The sequence below is a fragment of the Corvus moneduloides genome, chromosome 3, assembly GCF_009650955.1.
Source record: "Corvus moneduloides isolate bCorMon1 chromosome 3, bCorMon1.pri, whole genome shotgun sequence".
Classification (NCBI taxonomy): domain Eukaryota; kingdom Metazoa; phylum Chordata; class Aves; order Passeriformes; family Corvidae; genus Corvus; species Corvus moneduloides.
In genome coordinates, this window is record NC_045478.1 from 54483319 (window position 1) to 54501880 (window position 18562).

An 18562-nucleotide genomic window follows, 5' to 3' on the forward strand; every position below is an offset into this window, starting at 1 on the left:
TATGACTACACATACCTACACAAGATGAGAATACATAGTTTGATAGATGATGCAGAGGGTGTGGGGCTGTTGATGTCTTGAAGTGGCTACCTGAAAACAGAGGCTAGACAAGATTAAGAGAATAAAAGCATGTATTTATTTGAAGGGCCTTCAAAGGTACACCCTGGGCAGTCAAAAACCTCCAAGGGGCTCCACCCAAGATGGACACTGGGTCACAGGTTTTTCCACATTTTTGTAAGTTTGGTTCATTTGCATATTGGGGTTAATTCTCCAATTATAATTTCAAGTAGTGATGTAATTACCCCAAGTTTGATCCCCCTGTCCAGAGGCTAAATGTACATATTTCAAGGCCTGGGACAAAAAGGTGTCCTTGAGTTCAGGCCCAGAGAGGGTTTGTTGTGTCTAACCAGAATGGGAGAACAGTAGCTAACAGGCTATATGAAGTTTCATACTAGGCAATACAGGATCTGAAAAATATAAAAGCTAAAACCTAAGGTATCTCTGTGAGTAAAATACATCCCTGATGTGTGACTTGGGACCTGAGTCTGAGAAACCTGACAAACAATCCATGATAAGTTTGCCTGTTCCACGTGTTGCTAAATCATTCAATAGACATGCTGAATTTTATTAATCTTCTGTAGCAGGTATATGGTTATAGCTTTCTTTCTATGTACTTGTGTCCTACAGGGGATAATTAAAAGACAACCAACAAGCCAGCTCCTTGATAAACTTTTTCCACCTTTTGAAGTATACCTACTGTCCCATAGACTTTTGGGTTTATTTCCTTTTTATGTAGAGTAAAACTGGTTATACCTTATGGTAATAGCTTTCCTGATGCCATTTTAGTTACAATCATTTATCTTGAACTAAGAATTAAAATAACTTCCCTGCTACGTAAGTACTGCCCATTACCAGTAACACCTGCAGTTCTTCTGCATTAGGCAGAATGATCTGAACCTATACAATCCATCCTCTAACCAAGTTCTTCAGTATAGCCTGCATTCTAATATTCTGTACTTACCCCATGAACCCATTTCTTATATAATTTCCTACATAATGTCTTCTTCCTGCTTCCTACAAACAGTGGAAAGATTGGTGGCATAATAAAGTAATAATAATTCTAGCATCACTGGCAGTCAGTTTGGGAGATTGGATGCAGCTGACATCTGAGCACTCAGAAATAGCTATTGTCTGTCATACTTATTTTATTCTTTCTGGATCCAGACTAAATTTTCTTGATTTTCAAGGGGGAAATTGTGCTCAAAAAGAGTTTCTGTTGTGAACCCAAAGCAAGCAATGAATATGATTTTTTTTGTTTTTTGCATGTGTGTGGAGAGGAAGATGAGGAAAATTAGGCAATAAAACCCAGTAATTAGGCAGTTAAGTGACAGTACAAAATCTGTTAAACATACTGTAAAATTAAATTAAAAATTTCGAGACCATTCCAGGGAAATTCTAAGCAGCAATTAGGATTTAATTTTTGCAGTGTTGGAAAGAGTTAGGATTGATTTTTAATTCAGACAAAATATCAGAGGAAAGCACTGTCACTGGTACTTAGAGAAGGTGCAGGAGTCTTGCCTATGAAGTGAGGCCATCTCCTGAGAGGGACTCACAGATGAGCTGTTCTCATCCCTCTCCCTCACTAAGAGAGTGTATGAGGTCAGTGGCACTGAGGCTCCTTGCTGCCTGCCAGGGAACACAATGACCCTCCTGCTAATTTAGCTGGAAACGCTCTCTGCATGGTTTGAGCCTGTGCTCCCTTCCCTGTCCTGCACCGCCACACACTTGCTTTTCCAACAGTGACAAAACAAACCCGGCAAACTTACTAAACCGAGGTGTGATGACTCTGCCCCACCACTGAGAGCTGGAATACTCATCCAGCAGAGTTAGCTACAGCTGCAGGGCATGATAAAGATTGAGGTGTGAGGCTCCAAAGCGATGGGGATGAGATGGAGTTTTCCATGTCAGCTCTCTGTCCTGATAAAGGATGTCAGGATGAGGCAGCTGACCACCTACATCCTGGCTCTAAGAAACCCTTCAGAGAGAACCTGCTGGGCCCAGCACACTTGGGGTGCCTGAGGAATTCTTGTGAAAGAAACCTGTGCCACTCCTCAGGGAAAAAGGACAGACTGATATTTTGTAAGGGTAGGTCACTCTCAGACCCATCCTGCTGACACAGCTGGGGAGACAATGTACTGTGCAGAAAAAAGAGGACATGGCAGCAGGATTTGGGATGGGGACAACATAAAGCAGGGTAACTGAGGAAGACAAGTAACAAAATATCTTCAACTCTGATTTTTCCCTATAGAACAGTATCACTTGCATATAGCTATGAAACTATTCTGCTTTACAGCCAAATACTTGTGGTCTCAAGCCCAGTTTCTGATGACTGTCAGAGAGGTGATTTTTTCCAGTTAGAGAAAACTGGAAATGTTTGAAAATATCCACTTTCAAAATTAAGTAATGCAAATTTTTTGAGGCTGGTTTCCTAGAGCAGCTGTCAGCTTGCAGATCCAGAAGTTCTCATAGACTTCCAAACTCCACTTTCTTTGCTTTCTCTGTATACACATACATATATGGAGATAAAAATAGTGCATGTTGAATTAGGCAGGGATTTCTTAACCAGTGACATTAAGATCAGGAACATATGTGATGTAGACGCACTGTAAGATGACCAGCTGTGCTCTCAGTCTGCTCAGTCTGTTAAGAGGAGTAAACCTTCAGCTTTAGGCATTCTTGGTACAGGTTGTGATGTAACAAGATATGTGGAAGAAAATTAAATATGAAATTGGGTAATGTATTTAATTTACTGTGCTAATAGGCAACAGTCTACTTATGATGTTGCCAAACAAGCATATTTAATATTTTGTTATGGTGAGTTATTTTGGTGGTAAATTAATTTTCAGAAAACTGAAGGGGAAGTGAAAATGTAGAACTCAAAGCCTACTGCTCTTTATAGTTTTTAAGGCAAACTAGATATTTAGAAAAGTGTCAGAACAGACAAACTTATTTTATTTTTCCATAAGAAGCCATGCCAGTTTTCCCCCTTTCTTTATGTTAAGCAGATTACTGTCATCGTCATTCTTGCCAACAAGGAGACTCATTGGAATATTTTTCAAACATGAACACAAATATTGGATGCAAGCAGGTGGAATGAATTAATTATAAGCATATGGTTCTAACACAACTATTTCTACAGTGTACTGTTGAGACTTCTAAGGGTCTTGCCATACAACACACTTTGGCAACAAAGCTGCTTTAGGAAATTATCAGTGACATGAATATAAATGTGTGTGGAGCCAGACTTACTGAAATGATGGAAACTGAACACCCTGCCACACACACAAACGTTCCTAGGACAGCTTTCAGCTGTAAGCCATGGCAATGGTGTGGTTTACACTGTTCCCCCAGTTGTGTTAGCAGGTGTCAGACAAAGACAGCAGGCAGGGATGGGGAGCACTGGTGGGGAAATGGTGCTTCCTAGGCCAGTTTCACACAGTGCATTGTACAGCCACACAATGTGTGTTGTAATAGCCCACATCCACTGTGATTCCAGGCTACAAGTCCTTCTGTGGCAGAGACAACTGAAGGTGTTCCTGGCTTGCCCTGATCCTTGACCAATTCCCAATCACCTCTACTGATGCAAGTTATCATTCCCTTTTTCAGTGGAGGAGCACTCTGAGATAGACTGTTGAAACAGTCTGAATTAGAGAAAGATATCCAGAAAACAATCTTTAAAAAAAAGGAAATAAAAAGATGCCAGATCCATAGAGGGGGATCAGCTGGAGGCAAGAAGCAGCAGAGGAAGTGTGGGCTGGCCAGTCCTGGGATACCAGCACCAGGCACAGGTCAATAGCACATAGTCTGGTGCAGCTGTGGCTATCCCGCTTTAGACTAGAATAATATTATGGTTTTACACTTGCCACATTTTCATATGGGAATTCCTGAGGGGTTTTTCATAGTTAATATAAAATGCAGTCAAACTATAAATATAATGACTATTCAGGTTGTTATTATTTATATTGGGTTTTATTTAATTAAGCAGAAATGAGATGTGGCATTTTTGAAGATGGCTGTGAAGCAGATGAGACCATAAATAAGTAAAAGTTTTTAGATTTTTACAACTCAATCTAAATTCAGATAGGAATTTATGCCATTATTTATTTTAAAATGTTTGCTTGTCTTTTCAGTGCATATTTACGATTAGCTAAGACCTTCATTTTGATGACATACTGTGAGAGCAGCACTTTGAAATATCAGATCCCCTTCTCAAAGGGCTCGAATACAACTTCACATGGAAATTAATTTCTGTATATATTGCTTTTAACATCAGTCTTTGCATTCAGATTAATTTTTTTGACCTCAAGCTCCGCAGAATGGCCCAATATGGCACCTCATAGATGCCATGAGAGGACAAGAAGGAAACATAACGTTAGAATTCAGTGCTAAATACTTTTTTTCTTAGCAAATATTTCACATACGAATTATCACAATGATTTAGAGCAAAACAGACAAAAAACCACCCCGACAACTAACATAAACCACTGGCTTTTGTGCAATCCAGCAGATGGTGCTATGATGCAATAAACTGGTTCAAAAGAACAAGAAATATACTGCATGCAAACATTTTTCTCCTTTACCTGGTGCTGCTGCTTTTTTGATGGCTGGATTGGCTGCAGGAGCTTTTGCTGGCTCTTAAAAAAAAAAAAAATTAAACCATTCATTACAAAGCATTATATCTTAAAAACCCCACAGAAATCTGAGAAAAGGCTTCCAGTGAAGAAGCCTGTAACAATTTTTTTAACTGAAGAGTTAAAGAGACTGCCCAAAGGGAGAAAGAGCTGAGTTGTCTTCAATAAACTCAAAGGCAACAAGAGAATAACCAGCTGAAGGGCTAGTAAACTATGGTTGTTTGGCACTGAATCACTTCTTTCAGCTTTTTCTGCTTAGTAGTTCAGTATCTGTTGGCAAAGCAGAGGAAAGGAGGCATGCAGGGCTTTCAGCATGGCCTTGCCCCTCAGGCAGCAGTTGTGTGCTGGGAGCCTTTGCATTTGATCTTGCAGCTATGGGAGCAGCAAGTCCTGAACCAGCTTCTGTTAGGTGTTGAGGATTCAGTCTGGCAAATTTGCTAGTGGTACTTCAGGGGATCCCTCAGCAATTCAGAATGGCATCCTTTCCCCTAATCTGAAACTGGCCCTGGTTAGAAAAGGTGAAATTGGGCTGCTTTTGCAAAGTGCATCCACAGATGTGGCTATACCAGGAATCTCTCTCCATCCTGAAGAATGGAGGACCATGAGGAGAACATCTTCATGTTTGATCCTGCAACCAAAAGAGCAATTGCTGTATTCTCCTAGAGGAGAAACACTCCCTCTTAGGCCATTAACTGTAGGTCTGTTCTTGGTCTTTTCATGAAGTACTTGCATTATACTCTGTCGGTAGAAGCTGTCCTTGCAGAATGAAGGTCCAAATGATGAATGGTATGTGCATCCCCAAGTGAATTCGGGGAATCTCAGACACAAATAGAAGAACCTAAGTAGCCTACTAGATTTATTTACTCTTTACTAGTGTTTACTTAATCTCTTTTATCCGCAGGAACTACCAAAACAGACTGTACTTAAATCACAATAATTTAACAAATATCCATAAGCTAAACTCCACCAATGGTCATAAAGAATTTTTTCTATCAACTAGAAGGCCCTTTAAATTAAAATTCACATTCCATATCTTGAGAGGGAATAACTAATCATTTTAAGCACAAGCTGAATTACAGAGTGCCAAAAAATGTTAGTTAATCCTTCACATCTGTCACTGTATTATTACAATGAAAATGAACATGGCTAAATCAGGAATGTAATTTTGAATCCTTCCCCTCCAGTCTTTTGAGAAGTTCATAAAAGATGCATCAGTTTGTCTTGTGAAACAGAATGGAAACAAAATATAGTTTGCATGTGTGGGATTGCTTTATTTCCATCCATTTAAAAGCCCACAGCAGATAATTATATCCTGACTTATTATCGTAGAATTGTAATTATTTGGGGTGCTCGCCCCTCCTTCAGGGAAATTTGTAGAAGACCTTGAAGAAGTATTTACTTAGTATTACTTTTTTGCCTGTTTTTGCAGAAGTAAGAGATCCAACATGCGTGTTCCAGAAGTGTCAAATGGACTTAATACAAAATTGCAGGACTCTTTCATTTATCCCCTTCTGAGCTCTCAGCTAGAGCATGCTTGACAGTGAAACTTTTTTTTACTTTTTTTTCATAACATCTGTGAAAATGAACTGTTAGAATTCTTTTTGTTCTACAAAGATTTTGATTTTAAATATTTAATTTCTGAGCAACTACAATAATTTTGAGAAAAAATAAAATTAAGGATATGTTTGACTAAAAATTTCTGTAATTTCTGTAATATTTGTATAACTTTTCAGTAGCATTGAAACAAAAGTGCCCAAAGTTTAAGCTGCCTTTTGCAAGAATACTGTTTTCAGTTTGTAATACACAAATTATTTAAGTGCTAATGATTCTGCACCTTTACATGAACTACTTTCACTCTGCAGATTTCACTCTGCAGATTACTCTCATGTGGTGGAGCTGGGAAGTTTTACTGTGACAGCTGCTGGGGAATTCTCCCATGAAAGGAATCATAGAATGGTTTTTGTTGAAGGGGGCCTTAAAGGTAATCTCTTTCCAACCTCCCTGCCAGGCAGGGAAAACTTCCATGAGACTTAAAGTTGCTTAAAGTTCCATCCAGCCTGGTCCTGAACACTTCCAGGGATGGGACATCCACAGTTGTCTGGGCAACCGGTTCCAGTGCCTCACCACCCTTACAGTAAAGAATTTCTTCCTAATATCCAATCTAAACCTACTTTCAATTTAAAGCCATTATCCCTTGTCCTGTCATTGCATACCCTTGTGAGAAATACCTCTCCAGCTCTCCTGTAGGACCACTTTAGGCGCTGGAAGGCTGCTCTGAGGAATTAGGTGTCCAAATTAATAGGTCCTTTAAGACGTACTTGAAAACGGACACTTATATCACTAGCAGGATATTATTTGTAGAGTAAGTCTATGAAAAAATTTGTTAGATATTTCTGCAAAATTTGCATAAGAACCCAATGTATAAGGTTTTTTTCATTGCCAAAACAAATCTTTTAATAAATTGGTGCACAACTGAGGATGGCAGAAGATTGCTCTGTCATACAAGTCATGAAAGTTCGTACAGGGAGATGGGAGGAAGTGCACTCTTTAATTGTGAATCTGAATCAGATTTCAAGGCCCCATATTTTTCCTAATTTTTCCTGTATACTGTACTTTCAGAACAGAATGTTGAGCAGATGAAGTCTTATCAAAGAAACTGTCTTACTGTCCTTACTGTGTTAAGGCATTGACACTTGTAAATTTGTAGAAAAGGAAGATGTAGGTGTCCCTTTTTAACCATGCTATGTTCTCAGAGCATTTTTTGGCTATATTTTCAGAAGAGCAAAACTCCCAACTCTCTTCAGCCCCAGAAGTGTCTCTGTTGGAACCAGAGGTACCTAGACAGGCAGAGCCCTTGTTTTGCATTTGTGAAGATAAATTTGGGGTTTCTCAGCATGTTGAACTCTGAGTCTTCCCAACCTTTTTATGAAAATTACTGCCACTGAGATCACATTCAGCTGAGACCTCAATTTGACATTTCCTCCCCTATGAAACCTTTGTTTTTGAAGACAGTGATAGGAAAGAGGAGAAGGAAAAACTGTCAGTCACAAAGAGGAGTGTGCAATTAGAAGTAGGATAAGAATGGATTTAGAAAGTAGGAGGCAGCTGAAGTCTAAACATGTCATTTTTCAATTATAAACGGTGTAGCTACTCTCTTCTTTGTATTTTCAACAACTCAATAACTATTATTTTTGGATTAATGAAATGCACTTTTTGAAACTGTATGGCATATTAAAGAGATAGTAGTTTCTTACTTTTGAGTTCTTTGGACACGGCAGCTTCTTTTTTATCTGTAAGAGAAAAAAACCCAAACACATGTATAAAAAAATAGGAAGGATAAAGGTAGACAGAAAATTTCAGCATGTGCTTTAGAGATGAAACAGCTTATTTGCTGTAAAGTGCATTGGAATGATACAGATTCATTTCACTTCTGTTTGTTTCATGGTACAGTGGAACTAATTTAACCCTAAGTGTAAACACAGGAAAGCCTGTGTGACCCTGAACACTCTTGTTTAATTTTTGGTCTGGTAATAGATGAGGTTTGGCGTGTGATTGAGTTACCATGGCTTATATGTAATAGCTGAGCTATGGTTGCTCACCATGTGCACATTGTCAGGCTGCAGAAACACAAGGGAGGATGTGCCAGCAGCCTAAGTACGGGGACGTAATGAAAGCCACCCTCTTCCTGCAATTATTGACAATCATACAGGCCTAGTTTGGTCAATTTTCCACCTAATACCTTTTGAACCTGGAAAAACTCAGTCCTACATATGGTCCATATAGGCAAAATCTGTCCCTGGTTGACTTGAATAAAATTGAAATGACTTAGCTGTATCAACATGCAGCATGGCCAAGCAATCTACCAGGAAGGCTTAACTAGGCTGTTCACTCTCACCTTCACTTAAGGTGAGATTTTTTGCAGCTTTTTTGTAGGACTTTTTTTTCTGATGGCTGAGAGATCTGGAATCTTTACTGAGGTGATATAAGTGTGCAGAAATACTCAGGGATGGCTCCTGTCTCTGTTATAATTCTTGGTGCTGTTCTACCTCAGGGCTTTTAACTGGGTACAAAAATCACCCATTTTTAGAAACATATTTGGTGCCTCATATGGCTTTTTCATTAGTCTCACCTGTACAACCAAGAAAATATTCATGGGGATCCTGTGAGACAGGAGCAAATGGATGCATAGAGCAGTGGTAGAAGGTACTCCCCCGGATGGTTATGAGGAAATTAACATCCTCCCTAATAAGCTATAAAGTGCCTGTAATACAGGCAGGATAAGGCTTATGTCCACAACATATATGAATGATAAATGAATTGTGCTCTTAAACGCTAATACAAGAAATACTTCAGGGCAGAAGCTGTCAAATTAAGTTACTTGCAAACCCAAGACTATGCCATTACTGCTTATAATACAAAGGTGCTTCTGTTTCTGTTGCTTTCTAAATTGCTGTGGAGAAGCTGATATAAGGTAATGCAAATGACTGCCAAGTAGTCTAATAAAAAAATCTTGAAAAATTCGGAAGAAAATATATTTCTACTTGGGTGATATGCTGCTCTGAACTGAAGTATTTCTGGGTTAATCCTCTGCTTCCACTAACTCTCTGTGAAAGCATGTTCTGCAGGCATTACTTCAAAGTATGATAATTACCACATTTAGATGAAATTAATCATGAAGCAGCTTGCAGCCATGTTATCTGGCTAAGGAGCCTATTGAAGCCTTCAAGAAGTGCCTATTAGTTGCCAGATATGGAAATTTTTAAAGGTATATATTGCAGCGATATGAATCATTTATCACAATAATCTCCTATTGCTGGAGGTTATAAAAAAAATAAATTGACAGCATCATTTACAATAACAGACTGGATCTAAATAAAGCCCCCAAGTTCTTTATTTCCTTTTTTATATAAGTTGCCATTTATTAGGGCAACATACTTTCATGTATTTTAAACCCATAATTTATTTTGAAAGAATCAATGTGTTTTCCCATCATCTGAAATATATAACATATAGTAAATAGCTGGACAATATTTCCAGTAAGAAAATCTTATAATTTGGGGGATTTTTCTGTATTTTTTTTGTTGTTTTTAAAGTGCAGAAAATATACTAATAATTTATTCCAATAGCACATATTAATATGAAAATAAATAGCTTTAGGATATTCTTTAAAGCCAAGGTGTCTCGCATTTGATTTCTAAAGCCGTATTTATCCAGCTGGGCTGGAGTGATTTACAGAAAACTGTCCAGAGGAGGTTGTGTAGGACCTTGAACCATAGAAGTACCTTTGAAAATATACAGCATTTACATCTACACACTTCAATGAAATAAATTACCTAGTTGCAAAGAAATGAACAACTAGTAGATCTTACAGAAGGAGGGAAAACTGATCAGGACTTCTGAAGTCCCCAAATATGGTTACCTGCTGTAAGGCACAATTAACACATAACTTATCAACTCAAAGGAAAACAACACCAAAAATGAATTGCCCAATTAATTATGTTAGTGCAATTTGAGACAATGGGAAATTTGTCTCATTCTTTTTTGCTTTGCACAGGTCTAGGGTTTAACTTTCAAACTATGGGAGTGTGTTTGTGATCATAGCCTATATGAAGTCAGGTTTCAATATTCATTATGTCTTTTTCTTAAATACAACAGCAATATGCACTGTTGTTTCTTTGTGGGTATGTTAGTTAAGAAGAGGAATTTCCAAAAAAAATTTCTTCAGAAAGTTTTTAAGACATGTTTGATATCTAGGTCTTCTTAAAGGGCTCCTGTAAACCACCCAAATACTGTGCAATTCAAAGATTTGGGTACTTCTGACAACCCTATCCATCACCTTTTCTTGAAAAAACCTGTAACACACTTTAAAAGGCTAAGCTGATGAAATAATTCATCATTTGTGGAGCACTGTGAAGCACCCTTTTCTTTTTAACAGTTATTCTCCAGAGATATTTGAAGACCATTGTATTCTGGTCTATATTCTCAAAAGGTAAACATGTTTGTACAAGCTCTCCTCAGGTGAATGAACAGGTTTTTCTTTTATTGACTCTTGTGAAAGAAGTACAGTAATACTTAAAAAATTATTTTAGTAAAAACTACCAAATATTTAAACAAATATGATCTGACTTTGTTCTTATCTCTACAGGCTAGAATGATCAATTCTGAATTCAAACTAGGCATGAGCATTTGGCAGCCAGCACAGATGTTTCTCAGTAGAATAGCAAAGAAATATAGTAGAACAGTATTTTATTTTTTTGCCTCTTTTTAGCACATAGCTTGATCTTTTCCTCAGGCCTCCATCAGCATTCTTTTGAAGTAAACTACCAGTACACAGTAACTACAAATGACATCTGAACTACACAGGGGGCAAGAAAAAAAATCCCTCTAAGCTTATATAGTGCCTTTCATGGCAGTGAGTCCCTAGGAGTTTGGTAATAAGCTATTAAACAAGGATGCCCCAGTGCTCTGGTACAGAGTTTGGTTGTTTGAGTTTAAACAAACTTCCAAAATGGAATGTTTCAAACAATGTTCTGAAGTGAATTCCAGATCTGGTGTTCACAAAACTTTTACACCTTTGTAAGAATGGATTTATAATACAGTGCACATTGTACATTTCAGAACAGGAGATCTTCAGCAGCTCCATCCAACCTACAATTTTGATAACTAAAAGGAAGTTCTGTGAAAAAAATGGATTTCAAATTGTACTCTCTTGAAAGGCTTCTCTGTGCCTTTTTTCCCAGAAATCTCTCTCTCAAACATACATGAAGGTATTAAAAATTTTTAAAGTATAAATCAGATCAATTAATATTTCAGAAATAGTATATTAATAGCTTGGATAATTATGCAGCATGTTAAAATACCTAGCTAAACCCCCTCTTATTATTAGAAACATTATTGTATATGTCATATCTTAACCTTTCTATCTGGAAGCTTACCAAAGAACATGATGGCAATATCAGATTTGAAAACAGAAACTAATTTCAACATCAGTGGGCAACCACAGTGTCCAGCTTGAATAGTAGCTAATATCCTAATCAAACATGGTGTAACCCGACAGATTCCTCTACGGCTGATCTGGACTAAGTACCAGGATCCTGGAGGATTACTAGAGGCCTCTGGAAGATATGATTCACTGAATCAAAAACTAAAGAAAAAACTAAAATATTAAGCAGTTACTAAAGGAGGAATTCTCACCCGAAACCTCAGCTAACACTTTCTACTTTCTCTGGTTTTACCTGATGATCACATACTAGAATGGATGTAATCAAACCCCTCTGATTGGCTAATGGTCTACACATACCCACAGAAAATAGGTTGTGTGATGAAAATGCCTCACACAACGTGACCATTCTCCAAGCAGAATGTTCCTAATGAGACTCACAGAAAGCTTGCCTCATTTCTTGGTTCTCACTGTTTATTTTGGCATAGCTATTCAATTCATCTTGTGATAAAAAGTGGGAGAATAGAAAGAGAAGAGGGCAGAAAAATGAACAGAAACTTCAAGAATCAGAAAGAACTGTGTTGAAAATACAAATAATATTTTCCAGTGCTTTGAAGTCAGAACTGTGTTGGTTTTTCAGAACTAAAACCAAAAACTCCTGGCTGTTATTACCGACCAAAGCACAATCAATCGAGTGCATGCTTTGGGAGCTTGGCGCCGGCTTTGCAAGTACAATGCAATAGGAGAGCTTTCACGACACTGCACCTTACAAGTATGACAGGTAAGGTTCCCTTTGCTGCCCTGAACAAGGGCTGACTGGAAATAAAAATGGTAGCAGGTGGCATCTGATGGCTGAGAACTTCCATCATGTGAATAGAAAACATAATTAAAGTCGCCTAGAGACCAGTCTCACTACAGTCTGCTCCCAAGCTAGCAGACATACCAGAACTTTGAAACAATTTATTAAGTGGCACGATTTGCAGCTAATGTGATTTACAGTGGTAAAAGAGGAACACACTCCAGAGAGCTGAGGATTTTTCAAAACGAACTGCTGTTGAGCATATAGTAATTACACAAGGATTTTCAAACTTCCTATTAAAATATCCTGTGGTTTAACATTTCTTTTTTTTCATTTACTTGGAGATTTTAAAACTATTTTCTGCAACACAGTATTAATTTCAACCAATATTCCAACAATTCTGAGAAGTGTTCAACCCTGACATGTTTTTAAGAATGTCTTACTCAGTTGCTTTTTAATTTATATTCTTTTTGATAATTTTTCACTTATTACATGGCATTATTGAAGTAATTTTTACCTTACTACATATAAAAGCTTTTGGGAGTATGTTTTTATTTTGATTTCGGTCACTTCTGAAACAGCAGGTACCTACATATAGGGGCGTTTTATCAGAATATCTACCCATTCTGTTGTAATGTTTCCATTTTACAGTAAAGATTTTTAAAATTCCATACAATATAGAAATAAAGAAATAATATTTCTTCTTCTTAGTGGACTTAAAATCCAGGAAGCCTCTGTCAACACTGCTCATACTAATTAATTAAATTTTTAACATGCCCAAGCCACTAAAATTTGACAGCATAAAAGAGCTGTTTAGAAATATTTCTCCCACATGCAAAGTTCTGTGTTTGGACCAACACTTGATTTTGTTCCCTGTCTTAATCACTGAGCATGATATTGTCATATGCTTTGTGACAACTACTGACAAAAACTCTTCTTGCCTTTCCGAAACAACATTTCTTGGTGAGCATGAGAAAGGCATCTCACTGCACCAACGAGGCTGAAGTTGTGCACGAGGGAAAGTAAGGTGCAGTGCCACTACCGCTTCACAGCTGTTCCTGACCCATTTCATGACAACTCCCTGACCAGAGTTTAACTATCTTGCTTTGAGAATAATGGGAGTAACAGGGAAATTTATTGGCAGAGGCCAGTAAGCCTTGAATCCCAGACTGCAGGTTTTGCATTTATATGTTTTGCCTGTAGAGATTTCCCCATGCAAAATGAAGGGAAACTGCAGATGATGTTATTATAACTGGGTAAAATGTGTAGATGCAGAGTTTCTGGATCTTAAAACCAAATTTCTTCAAGCACCATGAGACTGAACTATAATATAGAACTTTTAAAATGTACTGATAGCCGATGTGGCATGTAAAGGCGTTTGTATAAGGTAGGGCAATGAAAAAGGAGTTAGGTAACTAACATTTCTCTCTTGTTGATTACAATAGAAAATTGGTGATAGTACTCTTAAATTTAGACAGATCATATTCCAGTGAAGCAGGTAAAACATGCAAACCTTTTCATCCATTCTCTGTGAAGGGTGCCTTCTCACCTCACCATTGTCTCTATTTCCTGTCCACTTCCAGTAGCAGGCTTTTTGATAGTTTATAAATTTCTTTGATGTCTCCAAGTCCCTTCTGATCACCAACCCTTGCAGGTGCTTCCCCTCTGCAGTAAGCGTCTCCTTGAACCATCAGGTCTATCACCATTTGCAAAGCAGCACCATTATTCTGTGCAGCCAGTGAGTGCCTGCAAACCCTGATCACCAGAGCATCAGAAGCAGATAGCAACCTAAAGCTCCCAGAGCTTTCCCGAAAGTGTTTTGGCAATGGACATGGATGAAATACTAAATGTTACCTCAAACAGATTTCCCAAGATCATTAAAAAGGTTCACTCAATAGGGCAAAAACTAAAGCAAGTAGAGGAAGGATGTGAGCAGACAAGTGATTCAATTACAGTAAGAAAAAGCCTATTCTTGGGGAATGGCCTATTTCAAGTGTAATAGTGGTTCATGGTTCCACTAATTGGTGATTTCTCCTTTCTACTTTGTAATTGCTGGAATGGATTCAGTCTCTCCTACTGCAGAGCAGGTAGAAACTTATTAATGTTAAATACATGCTCACGCATGAACAGTATCCTGGTTTGTATCAGAAATCCTGTGGCCAGAGAGACTAGGGCAGTGACCATCTCCCTGTACTCGGCACTGGTGAGGCTGCATCTCAAATCGTCTCACCAGTTTTGGGCCCCTTGCTTCTAAGAAATCATTGAGGGACTGGAGTGAGTCCAAAGAAGGGCAATGGAGTGGGTGATGGGACTGAACCACAAGCCCTATGAGGAGCAGCTGAGGGAGTTGGGGTTGTTTAACCTTGAGAAGAGGAGGCTCTAGGGAGAACTTATGACTCTCTCTACAACTACCTGAAAGGAAGTAGTAGTGAGATGGGGATTGGCCTCTTCTCCCAGGTAACAAGCAGTAGGACAAGAGGAAATGGCCTCAAGTTGTGCCAGAGGATGTTTATATTGGATATTAGGGAAAATTTCTTTGCAGAAAGGGTGCTCAAGCATTGGAAGAGGCTGCCCAGGGAAATGGTTAAGTCATCATCCCTGGAGGTATTTAAAGTGTATGTATGTCACTTGGAGACATGGTTTAGTGGTGGACTTGGCAGCGATGGGTTTAAGCTTGGACTCAATAAGCTTAAAGGTCTTTTACAGCCTAAAAGGTTCTATGCTCCTATATTACCTTCTGTGTTCATCAGGTATGGTTTAAAAAAGCAAATCTCAGGAGCCTGATATGAGATTACAGTCATCCACACACAGGAAACTGTAAGTGCAGCTAATTACAGAAACTGATGTCATTTAGGGAAAAGGTAATGGTATTTTATGTAGCAAATGTGAGTAAAAACATTAGTCCCTAAAACTTAGAAATCAAGTATTTTCCTGGAGTTTCCTGTCATTTGAATTAGTGTAAATATTATGAGAGATGAAAATTTTCTTCAGCATTTTTTATCTTTCTTTGAAACACCTTGGGGATACACTCTAAACTTTTCTTAATAAATCTCAGCACTGATACTTCTTGAATTATTCAGAAGAGAATTTTGGGTTAGAATAGGCTTTGTTAAGTGCATGTAAGCTATGCATCCTTGTGATATCATTTTTTGTACTTTTCAACATATTTACATTTCTTTCTATCTGTTGGATAGATAGATAGATGTACAGATGGTATCTATAGACATTATCACTAGGAAGAAGATATTTTCATATTTCTGAACACAGATGCAGTCAACATTCTCACTCTGTGAGAAGGGAGATCTTAAGTAATGGAGTGTCCATCTATTCATCTTTATAAGTGACACACTAATTACACTCCTGTAAGTGAGGCAGAATCTATGACAAAGCAACTTCATGCAGAACATACTGCAATCAAGATAAAAATCAATGCTTTTATAACTGCAGTTGTGTATGGCTCTTCCATTAAAGAACATTTGCCTATTCTATTTTCCTAATCATTCAATAATATTTTATCTGACTTAGTCTCTCAGAGTTACATGTAGCAAACCCCAAAATTATCTCTGCTTCTTGAAAAACAGATCAGGAGAACACACAAGGCCATTGGAAACATTTACTGAAAGGTTAAACAATCATAACTAAAAGTGAAGTGTAAAGGATTATATTTTAAGTCAGAAATACCTCTGATCTATGAACCTTTCTAGGGGAAAGACACACAAGAGACTGAAGTATACTTCTAATTCAGTGACATGAATGTCTTTATCTAATATGTGCTCATCAAAACTTAGTAAAAGCTTTTAAAGCTTCATTTGAAAGTCAAGAGAAAAAATACTTTTTAAGTGTAAAGCAAAAGAAAAGAAAGACAATCATCCTGATCTCAGACTCTGAAGAGTCCTCCTGACTTTAACTGTGAGTCAAGCCAAGAACTTGTCTATTTAGCAACAGCAGAAATTAGCACTGCATAGCTATGTCATTTCAACCTGCTGGATGTATCTGCGCATGGACATTTAATATAGAATAATTATCCCAAATATCAGACCTGCTGACTCAGATACGCATCTTATTTTGAGGGCATAGAACAGTTTTCCTTCATTAAAGAGATTAATTTTGCATTGTTTGAGGCATAGGCATATTCTAATCCTGTTATTTCTGGGTGTGACTGGAAAAATAAACATTACATTAATCCCCAGACCAGCATAAAGAGGGTTGAAGAAATAAATTAGATTCTTTAATTAAAACTATGCCACCCAGCTGCTTGCACAGCGCAGGTAGTTCTTTCTACATATCTGAAAGTCCAAAGGCAAACTGTTTGTTTAGTTGCCTGTGTGGATTTTAGATTATTTATCACCTTCAAGCTTGATTATTTCTAGTATCACATCTCCCCCAAAAGTTCTTTATTAGATTGACAATACAGTGTCAGAAGATGTTGTCTGTCAGACACAAAATTACTCCTATGTTTCACTCGAGGAAGGTTCTCTTGCCAACTCATCAAAAAGTAAGTGGTAGTGCAAACCCCAGCCTCCTCCCTTTTATCTGTATTTGTTAAAGGGTTGGCATTACTAATTCTTTACCAACAAGATCTTACCAGCATCATTCACCATTTGCCTCTCTCATATCTCTCCCTACTTTGTGCAGTCCAAGATGGAAAACAAACACAAAACACCAGATCTGGACTGAACAATAACCAGCATTGACTTGAAAGCATTCAAGCCCCAATAGTCAGCAAAAGGGCCACTGAAAGATGGTCTTTAGTCTGCTACTATCATTTCATGCACAGGGCAGGTGCTGCAGACAGTGAATATCACCTTCTTCTGTGCTAGAGATTTCTTTTTACAACACATGGAGGGAGGCATGGGAAGTAAATAAAAAGATTCCCAGTATGGAAATGACAGGGGAAAATACTATTGCAACTCCCCGGATGGAAGGTGGTCAACATACCCGACCTCCCCCACACAATACAGTCTGAGGGGGACTAAACAGATGGTGGAGTGGAGTGGAGACACTGCAGCCAGATTCTATCAAACCCTTGCAGAGGAGTGAACTTGGTTGATAAGCCACACAAGAGCTGAAAACCAAGAGTGATAAGGGAAGAGGACCTTCTGTTGTGTCAGCCACTGTGGTAAAATCGCTTTCTTCAGACAGATGCATGTCCCAATCCCAAGATTATCTCAGATGCTATACTGGGATACCCACCACCAAGGTACCGCCACCCCTCACTGAGTAAGATGTATGACTAAACTCACTTGAGCTCCACCTGAAAGTAAATAAATAGGACAAAAGTAAATTAAGAATTGGAAGAAGTTAGGGAAGACCATCATAACTTCTGGGATCAGTCGATGGGCTGAACCTCTCTTCTCCCCCGTAGGGATGCCTATTGGGTAAGAGTTGTACTCAATGTATGCTGAATGATTATCTCTTTAGTATATTGCTTTGAATACATTTTTGCAGTCAGACACTATCACCGGAAATCCTTGAACCTTGAACCTGTCACAATTTTATTAATAGAGTGTTATTCTGTGAACTGTTAATGTGAGTCCTTAATGGGTGCTAGGTGTCACTGGCAGAGGTAATAATGTGCAGATCCGGGTGGGGATCTCTCTGTTTGGCGTGTGACCCTGAAAAAGTCAGTCAAAGCACCCTCTGATCTGGCAAAATGTTCAGTAAAGGGTCCCCATAATGGGACACTGACAGACTGATTGGGCACAAGGATCTCAGTTTTCCTGGGGCACCAACAGACTAATCAAACATTAAGTGTTTAAGAAAATCTCCCTTTTTCACATGACAGTGGACAAGGATGGGAAAGGAGATGCAGTTTCTTCTAAAGCTGATTCATAATAAAGGAAAGAGGAGATGAGTCTTCCACTTCAGAGCCACCACATCAATTGCAATGGAGAGTCATTCTTAGGCTGAGTCAGTTCTTATTCTAAGGTGAAGAACAGAAAAGGGGAGAGCAGGAAAAACTTATTTTTAACTCTTTCTCTCTTTGCATTTCATCTATTTTCTAGCCCTTGAGCACTGAAACCTAACCATGTCCTGGAATGGCACAAGTGTTTGCTTGTGAAAAGCTGAAAATCTCTTTCAATAGGTAATATGGCACAGAAACACCATGGTACTTTGCAGCCTCAGTACTTT

At 38.3% G+C, this 18562-nt stretch overlaps 1 long non-coding RNA gene across 1 annotated transcript in view; it reads right to left on the reverse strand.

The window, feature by feature from the left end:
- LOC116440654 overlaps window positions 1–18562 on the reverse strand; it is a 36597-nt gene that overhangs the window by 8440 nt on the left and 9595 nt on the right. The window contains exons 2-3 of the long non-coding RNA XR_004238720.1: window positions 7946–7981; window positions 4641–4694 (exon numbers count right to left, since the gene is read on the reverse strand). This is a non-coding gene — a long non-coding RNA (uncharacterized LOC116440654). The remainder of the gene's footprint in view (window positions 1–4640; window positions 4695–7945; window positions 7982–18562) is intronic.